Raw genomic sequence first — 12,713 nt, forward strand, 5'->3', positions numbered from 1 at the left:
AGTCTCTAATGATTAACACACACACCTGTAAATCACTATGTATATATATAATGGATGATTAAATATATTTCCTCCCAGATAAAGGGATCGTGTGTCTCTGAATATATTATTAGTTACCCAAATGTACACACTTAGCACAAACTTCGTGAACACCTGGGCACGATGGATGTGAGATGAGCAGAAGGGGTGTTGTCATCTCGGTACGATATCAGATTCTTCGTTCAGTTTCCAGATTGCTTAGTGCTTATAGCGTTGGAGGAGGTTTTTTGTGAGAGTACATAAACCATTGTGACTCTTTGATGTTACCTGAGTAGTGATGATCTGTATTTATTGTTGTTACCTGTTATAATTATATATAGTTTATTCCGTGTCAGTGAAAGGAACTGTAAATAGGTAGACATACATTGTACAGTCATGGGAAAAACTCCTGTCAGTCCTAACCTAACCTAACCATACCATCCATTAACCCTGAAACTCATGAACCAGTGAATCCGAGATACCACACATTGTTAGGTTAGATTAAGGTTTAGGTTAGATTAAGGTTTAGGTTAGGTTAGGTTCAGGTTAGATTAAGGTTAGATTAAGGTTTAGGTTTGGTTTAGTATAGGTTAGGTTAGGTTAATAATCTGCATCACCGTCCTTACATAGAGACCAAGTTTGAATATTCGAACAAAAGAATAAAATATATAAATTGGCTCTAGCAATTATCTTTATCTAACGTGAACTATATAAATAATATCAATATGAGCACACGCGGAGGGGAGCTGGGAGAGAGAGAGGGGAGGGAAGAGAATGAGAGAGGGAGATGAAAGCAGGGAAAGAGAGGGATAGAGGAAGGGAAAAGTTGAAGGGGAGGTAAAACGAGAGAGAGAGAGAGAGAGAGAGAGAGAGAGAGCAGTGTAAAGGTACATGGCGAAAAATTAATATAATTAGAGGAATATAAGAATAAATAAGAGAGTAATAATGTGTGTGTGTGTGTGTGTGTGTCTCGTCCTCACAACAAAAAATTCCATCAGTAAGTATTCATGTAGAACAAAAAATAATTGTATCTAATGCTCTTCGAACTCAAATATACTTAATGAACCCCCTTCCCCACCCTCTCACCCACCCACCCACCCACCCACCACCCACCCACCCCCCAACGACAGATTATGTTTCCTTTTTAAAAAACTTCTAAAACTCACCCAAAATGTTTTCACGGTTCCTCCCCCACCCCCGCAAAAATAGTGAATGGTGTTCAGTGTAAAATAATCTCCTGTGTTATTTTCTGGTGTTCGCTTACTGTCCTGCATGAAAGGAAATAGGTCGGGTTGTTGTGGTGGTGGTGGGTGGGAGGGTCGGCCAGTAGAAGCAGCCAGCCTCCATCAACACGCTCTCCACCTCAACCCCTTACACTAAAACACACAGAACACATACACACGTCTTTACCTTCCAACGTTCTTATATTCTCATCACCTCTCCCGCTAGTGGTATTGAGGGGGATAACATCTCCTCATCTTAACAGTAAAATATTATTACTTTTTCCTTAATATTTAGGATAATCAAATACTTTTCATTCATTCTATTTATAATTTATATTCCTGGATGGTTGATTTTGTTTACGCTTGTTTTTAATGCTTTTTTTTTCTCCTCTGAGGTTTGAACTATAAAGGTCGGGTCAGTCGAGCGGAAAGGTTATTGAAGTGACGGTGAAGGAATATGTATACAAGGTGTGTGTATGTATGTATGTCCCAGATGAGAACAAATTTACACACACACACACACACACACACACACACACACACACACACACACTTACTTATAAATTTTCATAAAATATTTTCTATCAACACTTTAAATCCATTTCATATTTTTCTCTTTTAACCTGACCAACAAACACTCAGGTTCCCCGGCCACACACTGACACCCAGGGAGGCACGAGTCAGCAGCGGGAGGTGATGTAACCAAGCGGAGAATTAGATCACGTTATGGTGTGTTGGAACTGACGATGACACACTACCTTAATCTTTTACCAACTGGTTAAATTATACCTGAGAAACGATTGTCGTGCTATAGATACTCTTATCGGTACCATTTTGACTTCTTGTGTGTTTTAATGTTTTTTCTGGGTTAGTGTTCATGTTTAGTGTTTATTTATGCTTGGAATGTTAGTTGCTTTTGTTAATATGATCAGAGTGAGATATTGTTTTAATTTGTTTTTGTTTTTTTGAGTGATGAGGATTCCTTATTTAGTATTATCTTTTCTCCCTTATTCCTTCTTTCCTTCTGTGTCTTTTCTCTACCTTAAACTCTTCTTAATCTGCCTTTTGTTAACGTAAACTATTCCTCTCTTTACTTCTCTGTTTTTTCTTCTTTTATTTTTATTTTCATTCTCTTTTCTCTTTTCTCTTTCCTATTTCCTCTTTCCTTCTTCCTCTTGATTTTCTTTTTCATCGTTTTTCTCTCATATTGTGTATCATTATTTAACCCTTTGAGGACGATGATTTAACCCTTTGTGGACAAGAGGGAAAAAACTTCAAAGGGTTAGAAAAAAAACCTTGTTCTCAAAGGGTTAAAACTTGTCCTCAAAGGTTTAAATAATCGTCTTCAAAAGGGTTAAATCATTGTCTTCAAAAGCGTTAATCCATCGTCTTTAATGGGTAAATCATCCTCAAAGGGTTAAATCGTCGTCCTCAAAGGGTTAAATCGTCGTCCTCAAAGGGTTAATTACTTCTCTCTTTTTCCTGTCAATTTTTATATCCTCATTTTATTTTTTTTCCTGTGTATATATTTTCTCGTGTAAATAAAATCTACTTCTTATATGACCTGGAATGATTAGGAAAAATATACTTAGCTCTGACGTGTTATAACCGACCACGTCACATGAATGCTGAACACGTCACAGGGCATTAAACGGGAGACGGATTTTAGCGTTTGGGGTTTAATTATTCCTCAAACATTAATTACGTGGTAACATCAAGACATCAAATAACCTAACCTAACCTAACCTAACCTAACCTAACCTGTATAAAGCATCTCTTTTATGAACACGAAAATTTGTTGCTGTCATTTTTATTTAGTTTATTTATCCGTCCGAGTTAATTTTTCTCTTGGTGGGAGGGGGAGGATTTTTTTTTTTGCCTAATGATTAAATGCGTCTAATGTTTCACAAGGGTTAGGTTAGGTATATGTCTGTCTGTCTGTCTGTCTGTCTGTTTGTCTGTCTGTCTGTCTGTCTGTCTGTCTGTCTGTCTGTCTGTCTGTGATGTTAGGGGACTCGAGAGATGGCCAAGATCTTCCTCCTTCTTCCTCTCCATCAAGATGTATCGTCATGTCGTTCTGTAGTTAAGAGGAAAGTGAAGTCTGTCATATCTCTAGCCTGCAGCTCGTCTTAATGAACAGCTATACGAGTAGAGTCAGTCCAGTAAGTCAAGTCAGTCAAGTCAAGTCCAGTCAGTTAGTTAAGTCATTCAGTCAGTCGAAGTCAAGTCAGTCAATCAAATCAGTCAGTCAAGTCAGTAAATTCAGTCAAGTCCAGTCAGTCAGTCGAAGTCAAGTCAGTCAATCAAATCAGTCAGTCAGGTCAGTAAAGTCAGTAAATTCAGACAAGCCCAGTCAGTCAGTCAATCAAATAGATGCTAACCAGAGGTATAACATTTATCCTCAAGATGTTGACAGTAGGATCGCTGATGTTGCTCCCGGCCCGACTTATCAACACTGATCCTTGGTATTACTCTCGTGTTTATTGAGGTTGACAGAGTAAGTACCTTCCTCCTCCTCCTCCTCCTCCTCTCTCGTGTTACTCTACGTTACTCTTATGTCTCAGGCGTTAGTCTTAAGTTTGCGTTAATGTCTCAGGCGTTACTCTTAAGTTTGCGTTAATGTCTCAGGCGTTACTCTAAAGTGTTTGTTAATGTCTCAGGCGTTACTCTAAAGTGTTTGTTAATGTCTCAGGCGTTACTCTACTCTGCGTTAATGTCTCAGGCGTTACTCTTTTGCTAGAGATCTTTCCTCTTTAATTTTTCCTCTTTCTGGTTTACTCTTCACCATCGACCACCGGAAGAGGGTCTCCAGCCATCAGTGAAGGACATCCAATAGTTGTCTGTCCGGGGAGGCTCTTGGGTCGTCTATCTACAGGAAATCTATGGAGTGGCCCAGGTGAAGCCTCCTTGAACGCTCCCTCGTACCTCGTCCTCCTCCTGCTGCTGCACTATCCCCCCCCCCCCTCACCTCCACCTACCTTCTTATGTTGCACACCTTTCCTCTTCCTTCTCTTCCAAGTGCACCTCTTCCCTCCTCCTCCTCCTCCTACTGCACATCTCCTCATGGCGCACCCCTCCCCCCTCATCCCTCATCATGTTGCACCCCCTCCCTTCCTTCTAGTGCACCAAGTCCCCCTTCCTCATAGTGCACCCCTTCCCCATCCCTCTTCTGGCTGCACCCTCACCTTCCCTCTTCTCCTCCCCTCCTCGTACCTGCCCGACCGCCAACTCGTGTTACCAGGGACATCATTAGAGACAACCTGCAGACAAATTTCAGAATATACCGAAGGTTGAGGACCCCCAGGCACTGACACGTAGGTCTTGGCTATTCATGTCTCCTGTTGTCTTTACTGATGGCTGTGAACTGAAAGAAACTGATCATTAATTTTCATGTTAGAGTAAAGGTGATATTGGGTTCCCATGTACAGCTGGGTCGACTAAGAGTGCCCTGGTTCGAACTGACGACGCGTAGGAAAGGATATGATTATTTATTTGATAATTTATAAAGAAATGAAATATGATAAAATGTATGTTTGATTTTAGTTAAGTTGTTGTTTAAAAGAGACGGAAATATAACCTTATGTTGGTGTGTTTCCTACTTCCGCTTATCCTTTACCTCCCCTCACCCCTTACCTCCAGTCCCTCATAACCCTCTTCCTTCCCTCTCCTCTTAACACCCACCCTTCTCTCCTGCCATCACTTCATAACACTCACTCTACCTTCCTGTTCGCCCCTCCCCTCTCCTACTACTCTGTCCTTCCTCATCTCCCACCTGCTCCTTCACCCTCCATCTCCCCACTACTGCTCGCCCTCCCCTCATCTCCCCACTGCTGCTCGCCCCTCCCTCATCTCCACTACCGCTTTCGCCCTCCCCTCATCTCCCACTACTGCTCGCCCTCCCTCATCTCCCCACTACTGCTCGCCCTCCTCACTACTGCTCGCCCCCTCCCCTCCCCTCATCTCCCCCACCTGCTCGCCCCTCTCACTACTACTCGCCCCTCCCTCATCTCCCCACACAGCTCCGCTCCTCCCTCTGTCCCCACTACTGCTGCCCTCCCTCATCTACCCCGCCCTCCCCTCATCTCCCCCACTACTGCTCACCCTCCCTCATCTCCCCACTACTGCTCTGCCCCTCCCTCATCTCCCCACTACTGCTCGCCCCTCCCCTCCATCTCCCCACACTGCTGCTCCGCCCCTCCCCTCATCTCCCACTACTGCTCGCCCCTCCCCCTCATCTCCCCACTACTACTCGCCCTCCCCTCATCTCTCCCCCCCTGCTGCTCCGCCCCTCCCTCTCTTCTCCCCCCCACTACTGCTCGCCCCTCCCCACTACTGCTCGCCCCTCCCCACTACTGCTCGCCCCTCCCCTCTCCTCATAACACACTTCACCTGCCACCCTTTATTTTAATTACAACTGTTGTGTTTTTTATCGGAACTCTCTCACAGTTTCCTCAACATTTTCTTTCTTTTTGCTTTCTAATTTCCTCACATTTATTTTTTATCTTTTATTTGTGTGTGAATTCCCGTTCCCTCTTCTTCTTCCTCTTGTTGTGGTTGTTGTTGTTGTTCTTGTAAATTCCTCTGGCTCTTATCTTGGAATTCTCTATTTTCTCTTAATTTTTCTCAATTCCTTTAGTTCCTCTCTCATGGCACTGTTACTACCACTCATGGCACTGTTTCTACGACTAATGGCACTGTTACTGCGACTCATGGCACTGTTACTATCATCTACATCGAGTGTCTCATTCCTGAGGTGTTATCTAATTAAGTTTTAGGTAAAATACAACGTATTTAGACTACCAATACAACAGGTGTTTCATTTATTAAGATTTTCACACGAGAAACAGGTGTCTTGTATTGCAGGTGTAAAATACAAAACAAACATGTGTCGCATGAGGACAGGTGACATCCAGGTAAGTATGTGTGTGTGTGTGGAACATCCTAATCTACTCCCCAATGTGTGATTTACTCGGGTTATCAAGTTAGTAATTGGATGTAGGAAGGTGAAGGAGTTTTTTTTTTCAACGGTGCGTCATTAAGGTTAGGTTAGGTTAGGTTAGGGCTAAAATCTAGCTTAAAACATGTGGGACTTTAAGCTACGAATTTTGTGTGTGTGTGTGTGTGTGTGTGTGTGTGTGTGTGTGTTTGTGTTTCTCTAGTCTGGTGAGTCCGTCCGTGCGTCTGTATGACCATTTATGCGTCTCTGCATCCGTGCGTGCTTCTGCGAGTTCATCTGTGTGGTAGAGCTGTGAACGTGATGTTTCGGGGAGAAGCTCTCGTTAATTTGGGGGAGAGAATTTATGTCCTAATTTGTCTTCCCGGATCACCAGTCATGGCGGTGAAGCAACTGGGTGTGTACTGGGTGTAGTTGGAATCGCTGTCATTAACAAGTGAGTGCAGTGTGTCTTCTCTCCATCCTAACCTAACCTAACCCCACCACCACCACGTAAATGAACCAAGTGTCATGAGGAGAATAAAGTATCTAAGACCCTCTTGCTTAATATTGTAAGAGCGATGGAGAATACAAGACCCTTCCTACATTTAGTCTGGGAGTCTTAGTTGTGTATCAGAAATTAAAGGGGGAGAAAAAGATCACAGGCTGAGGAGGCTTATGTGAGTTTGGGAAGTATGAAGGTTGTGTAAATGTTGTGTGGAGTTTAAGCTCTGGAAGACCAAGATTCTTAAAAATTTACGAAGGTTGTGGAAGATTTCATGGTATTTACTGATCATTTTCTTTCCAGTTTAATTTGTCGTCAATAATGATGCCGGGAAGTGTGGTGGGTGTTAGGGGGAGGGGGGCGTGTAGTGAGGTAGACGGAGGCGGGAACATGGTCGGGGAAGAGGTTAATGTACCTAACTATGGTCTTGGTATGGTTGATGGTGACATGGATGGAGGCAGTCCAATTTTACAGGTTGCTGAAGATGTCCTGGAGGGAGAGGTAATTAGGAAATATGTTGTCAACGCTGATATTAGTGGTGGAGTCATCATACTTCCAACGAGGAGGAATGTCCCTCAGGGCGTCGCTGATGAAGATGAGAAAACAGAGGTCACGTCCTTGTGCCCTGAGGGAAGCTGCAGATGAGGGACTGAATGGGTGGAGATGCCGTCTTGGTAGCGTACAACTAAATGATGGTACGTTAAGGATATCTGTAAATCCATGTACTGTGACTTCCCTTAGAGGCAAAGTTTGGCGGTTCTGTTGTGATTGCTGTAAATCGAGATGTTGGGTGAAGTTGACCAAAGGTAAGAACGATTGAGGTGTTGTGCTTGTCTAGGTTGTGAAGGATAAAGCCTGGGAAGCTATCAAGGCAGTGAATGGTGGTGGAGGAGGCCGAGATATTACCAAACCATCTAGGGTGTACAGCAAGTCAGCATTGTTATTTCACATCAAAGCGACTACAAAACCTTCACAGATTGGGCTCGGGATCGGGTGTTATGGACGATGGATCGTGAGTAAGGAATTGTAGAGTTGTGTATTGGAGAAACAGATGAAGTCTCGGTCAGTGGAGTATTTTTGTGTTGACTGTAAGATGTACTGATGGTGGAACGCAGGAGTTGAATGGATCGCCTGGAGAGTTTAGTATATATCTCTTCTAGCAAGTCTGTGTGTAGTGGTGCGCTTAACCAGGGACTGTATATGGCAGGTAACTTTAGATTTTTACACCACATTACATAACTTACATTATACTAGAACCAAGATATGAAGGAAAGACACTTAACTGGTTTTTTCACAACTGAAATGTAAATACATACAAGGCAACTTTTTTTGTTTTTTGCTGTAAAGAAAATATAAACAAAATACAAGGAAAACATTATGTATCGCCCCAGACCATTAGGGGAGAATTAATGATTAAACTATCTCAATATAGCGCCATGAAAAAGTACAGCAACAGCATCAACCTAAACGAGTGTTGTGTTGAAGAAGAAAAAATATTATGTTACCGGAAAATTAATACATTTCTTCTATAGTTTTTCCCACAAGCAAGAGAGAGAATACCATGAAAGTGAACACACACACACACACACACACACACACACTCGTTCACACACACACACACTCACACACACACACACACACACACACACACTCGCTCACACACACACACACACACACTCGCTCACACACACACACACACACTCACTCACACACACACACACACACACTCAGCTCACACACACACACACACTCGCTCACACACACACACACACACACACACACACACACACACACACTCGCTCACACACACACACACACACACTCGCTCACACACACACACACACACACTCGCTCACACACACACACACACTCACACACACACACTCACACTCACTCCTGCTACCACCACCACCCTCTTCCTCCTACACCAAGTAGTACCTCGATTGAGAATGATATAATGCAAGTTAATTACGGTAACAAAAAGAAGTGAACAAAAAAATATCGTTTCTTTAAATGGCATGAAAGTTGGCATAGATCGACTGACTCACTGACTCTTTAACTGGCTTGACTGATTGACTGAGTCTTGACTGACTGACTGACTCTTGATTGACTGACTCTCTTGACTGACTCGTGAGCCAATAGAGTTATTCAGTAACATTCTACACCATAAAATACCTTACTTGTGGGACCAATTACGACATTGAAAATAAGTTTCCTCAGACACCTAACACTGAATCTATTTACTGATGACAGCAAATTACAAGTGATAGAATCTTCATCAGTGTAACGTGTTGAGTATCTTTGTCATCGTGAAATATTCTATAATCAACTTTCCTATCGTGTTTTATAATGTTGTTTTTGGGGATGTTGGTGAATGTTATGACTGAATGTGTATAGTGATGATGGTGATGATGTAGTGGTGGTGAGGAGGATGATGATGTGATGTGGTGGTAATAATGGTGTTAATGAAATCACTCACACACACACACACACACACACACACACACATACACACACACACACATACACACACACACTCAAACACACACACACACACTCAAACACACACTCAAACAACTGTATTATACTACAGGTACCAAACAACTATTCCCAGTTCTGACAGTGTTACCAAATCCCGGGAAGCGTTGTCGACTTAATGGTATTCATGGGATGGTTCTCAGAGCGGTGAAGCGAGTGGACAATTTAACACAGGTACAAAATATAGCTCCTACATATATACCGTGTGTGTGTGTGTGTGTGTGTGTGGAGGAAAACCCGAATGCCATGAAGATTACCTACCCCCCCCCATCATTCTTATTTCACCTGTTTTATTAAATCGTCTAACACTACACGAGTCTTGGCTAGGTTAGGTTAGGTTAGGTTAGGTTAGGTTAGCTTTAGGGTGTTTAGTCATCAGGTGAAATAATCAAGGGTTCCTAATCTTCATGTGATCCTAATATCCTGCCATTGATAGAATTTAGTAAATATTTCAGGTTTATTTATTTTTTTTTATTTTGCGTTATAATTTCTAATGCTGGATGAAACACCACAAACTCGGACTAACACATACACAACTCCCACCTTTCCTCCTCCTCCTCACCCTTTCTCCTCCTCAACCCCCTTTCCACTTCCTCCTCCCCCTTCCTCCTCTCCCTTTCCTCCCCCCTCCCCCTCCTCTCCTCTCCTCCATAAAAAAATATAACATTCTCGAGCGACAATATGCAAATTTCGACATGATTATTCCCACCAGGTACTGACTGTCATCCACACAGCCTCAGTCAAACACACTTAAACCCCCTTTGTCTGGCAATGGGACAGACGAGAGTGTATAAACGATTTCACCGACGAGTTTCATCGATGCTGTGACACGAGGGTTGGTGTTGGTGTAGTGCAACAAGTGAGAAGTTGATCCTAAGTGTATATGCGATCCAATTCTTTATGGTTTATACATTTATAGTGAAACATTGATTTGAACCCATGTAGATTTATAATTAAAATCCTTATATCTACATAATGTGGTCATCCCATCAGTGTTACATCTCACTAAAGATGATACTTATAGGTAACTTCAACCAGATTAAATGAACACTTAAGCGGTAGGTAATGGAATTCTCTGCTGCCATAGATAACAACACAAGTGGCAGTAACTGTGAAGTGGTCTACTGAGCAAACCAGACTGTGTGGTGCTGTGTAAACCAAACTGTGTGGTGCTGTGTAAACCAAACTGTGTGGTGCTGTGCTGTGTAAACCAAACTGTGTTGTGCTGTGTAAACCAAACTGTGTTGTGCTGTGTAAACCAAACTGTGTGGTGCTGTGTAAACCAAACTATGTGGTGCTGTGTACCAAACTGTGTGGTGCTGTGTAAACCAAACTATGTGGTGCTGTGTACCAAACTGTGTGGTGCTGTGCTGTGTAAGCAGACCCCCGTTCACAGTGAAGGCTTTAAACACGGTCAAGTTTTCTCCTGATTGAAGACATATTGAACCAAACGAACCAATTTGAACCACCGTAAACTATGGTTTGAGCACGAGGAACTAATCTAATTCATATTGTAGATGGTCAATGCAGGTATATAATTCAGCTTGTATATAGACTAATGCAGGTATACAGTGTATCTAGACATTGTAGGTATACATTGTAGCTAGACAGTGCAGGTATACAGTGTACCTAGACAGTGCAGGTATACAGTGTACCTAGACAGTGCAGGTATACAGTGTACCTAGACAGTGCAGGTATAGAGTGTACCTAGACAGTGCAGGTAAACAAACAAGGATAAAAAAAAATAACCCAGTTTGACCAAGAATAGCTAAACAAAACCACCCGATACTTATTTCCAGTAGGGTTCATGGTACAGTAGTTCTCTTATCACAGTAGTCATTAAGATATCAGTCTCACTCAATAGATCAAAACTCTTAGGCCAAACACACCACCTTTCCCTTACATTAGGTGTTATCTTACGGTGATAAGAAACACTGAATGATTTTACTGGGGTGTTACAACTCAGTCCCAGTGCATCATAACCTAATCAATACCTCTTATCACATATTTTCTTTTAAGGGGGTTTCTTAACTATTTTGCCGAATGAAGTTCCTTTAAAGAGTGACATACGTGGTAATGGTGTTATATGTCACCACTGAATGACTGTCAGTGAGTTTCCCTTAAGACAAGTTAGGTTATGATTGGTAAAAGCTATCCAGTGTAAACATATCACCTGTGGGTTGGTGTTGATGAGCGCCCAGGGAGTCGTGTGTGTTGGAGAGTAGTTTAGATCTTGATGGTACACACACACACACACACACACACACACACACCCACCCACCTGAGACACTGATGTAACAGGTAACTCCCTACTAAAACAACTGCTCCTGATATATGTTTCCAATACTATACAATACATATACGTACCGCTAAGATCTACCTGTCTATTATATACCTGTCTCCTATATGTATACTATGCATACCTGTGCCTCTGAGGTCTTACTGTTCACGTTCCGCCACAAGGTATTACATTTTCTTCCAGGCAGCACTAACAGGTTAAGCTGCTTAACTGAATACCCTGTCCACTAGAGCGGATTCAAACCTTCTCTGTGTGTAGGGTGTGGTTGGGTGTGGGTGTGGGTGGGTGGGTGGGTGGGGGTGTGTGTGTGTGTGTGTGTGTGTGTGTGTGTGTGTGTGTGTGTGTGTGTGTGTTATATACTTGTGAAGAGAGAAACATATGGGGAGTTCTATACCTATATTGCCTCCCTACCACTGGCCTCGCTCACCTGTCCTTCACCACCCACTGGCCTCACTATCCTGAGCCTCACTATCCACTGAAACCTCACCTCCACTGAGCCTCACTATCCACTGAAGCCTCACTATCCTGCACCTCCCCATCCCTGCCTACCCCACTGCCTCACCCACTGCGCCTCACCACCCACTGCCTTCACCCAGCATTGCCTCACCACCCATTGAGCCTCACCACCCACCACCTACACCACCTGCCCCTCACACCCACTGCCTCACCCACCTCACCCACCCTGCTCTTCACCCACCTCACCACTGCTCCCCACCCCACCCCTGTCCTTCCCCTGCACCCCTCACCTGCACCTCTGCCTGCCTCACCACAGCTCATACCCCGCCTCGAATCTTCAAAGGTCCTTAAGGTCGGAGTTTTCCCTAACACGGGATATGAGAACAGATCTTACCGCCCTCCTTAAGTTCAGATCTAAAGACGCTCGTTTAAAATATTGTCGAAATTGCATGGGCTCTCTACCGTAACCAGACACGCCTCACCTTGCAGGATTCGAGGAAAAATTGACGTGTGAGTCTTTGAGTATCTGGGCTCTAGACTCAAATGTCAGGTCCTCGACGAGTGATCTCCAATTAAGGTGCGTCAAACGTGCTGAGTTTTGCCCCATATGTTAAACGATGCTTATGGTTATGATGTACTCAGCTGTGACGTGTTTGTCATTTGTTTTATCTAATGGCTTTAAGTTTTGTGGATTCCTCCTGTAAATTATTAACAAACTTAATATTTTGGGGGTAAATAAAA

This window comes from Homarus americanus, unplaced genomic scaffold (genome assembly GCF_018991925.1).
Source record: "Homarus americanus isolate GMGI-L3 unplaced genomic scaffold, GMGI_Hamer_2.0 scaffold467, whole genome shotgun sequence".
In the NCBI taxonomy this organism is placed as follows: Eukaryota; Metazoa; Arthropoda; class Malacostraca; order Decapoda; family Nephropidae; genus Homarus; species Homarus americanus.